A 1505-nucleotide genomic window follows, 5' to 3' on the forward strand; every position below is an offset into this window, starting at 1 on the left:
GGGGGGGGGGGGGGTTCATATTTGACACATTTTTTACTTGGAGATTATTCACTGCCATTATTGTTGTTCTTTATGTCGAGTGTTCTTTTTCCCTCGTATTATCGTCTACAACTTTATTTATTGCATTGTGTAAGATCGACGATGAGAGGCCGCGCGAATCCGGGCGAAATGCGCGGAATGTAATACGGGAATCGGAAACGGAGATCGGTCGCGCATTCTCGTCGATTTCCGACCCCGCGATTTCGCGCCGAATTACCGCGGACTTGACATTCCGCACTGTTTGATGTATTTTTTATTTATATACATATATATATATATATATAAATATATATATATATGTGTGTGTGTGTGTGTATGTATGTCACACTTGTGTGTATCAACGAAAGAGGCGAGTTCTCTCGAGTGTGCCGGGCGCGGAGACCCGTGAAAAACACAAAATTTACGGTCATACTGCACGTTGGGGTCGATTCGCTGTATTCCGAATAGTACAGTCTCGTAGTGCGTACTTCAGTGTTCACTTTAGCGAGAAAACATACGTCGTGAACACGTCGCTGTCCAGTCTCCCGAATTCGCGAACACGCAACGGACAATTGCGCGGCGGATTGGTGTTGTATACGTATAAAAACAAAGGAACATATAGCGTTGTGATGGTCGTGTCAATACGCATCCGAATTATACGGATTTCGAGAAATTTCTTCGGCTTATAACTGTACGGTTACATGCCGCTTTGTAAATAAAATAACATTCCTTATATACGGATAAGACTGGCGTGCAATATGATCCGGAGAGGAGATTAAGGCGTCGTTGAGGCACGACGTGGAAGGAGAAAACGACTAATAAATTAACCTCGTTAAGGGAAAACAAAAAACTTAAGTAATATTATCGAAACTCCTCTCAATCAATCACGATGACAATAGTCCTTAAAAGTATTCCGTAAGTCACGTTTCGAGTTATGACATAGAAAAAGAGATATATATAGAGAGAGAGAGAGAGAGAGAGAAAACAAGCGGACGATTTACTACGAGTCTATACAAAACTACCGTTATTACTACCGCTACCGCCGCCACCACTACTTTTACTCTATACTATTTTACTGCTATTGTACTACTACCGTTCTACTATTGCTATTAGTACTATTATTACTACTATTACGATACCGAGCGTGCGAGTGCTCACAAATGATATTGGACAATTAGCTGTTAGTGTCCTCCACGGATGAGTGTTCGACTTCATCGCGCGCGACGTATGCATTTAACACGTAGATTCAACCGCATGACTCTCTCACACGCACACGATGCTCATTGAAAGTGTAAAAGAGAGGGGAATCCGCGGAACGTAAAAAAGTATAGACGGTGTGTAGAATAACGTGGAACATTCGTGCGATGAATCTTCCCCGCGCGCTCGTGGTCGCGCGTCTTGAAAGCCACGGCGAATGTCAGGGCGAATCGACGACGATCGGCGGATGCGTCACTAACCTCCCCCCCCCCCTTCCCCTCGAAGTCTGT

Source organism: Dinoponera quadriceps, unplaced genomic scaffold (assembly GCF_001313825.1).
Source record: "Dinoponera quadriceps isolate SergipeBrazil2010 unplaced genomic scaffold, ASM131382v1 scaffold1252, whole genome shotgun sequence".
NCBI classification, from domain to species: Eukaryota; Metazoa; Arthropoda; class Insecta; order Hymenoptera; family Formicidae; genus Dinoponera; species Dinoponera quadriceps.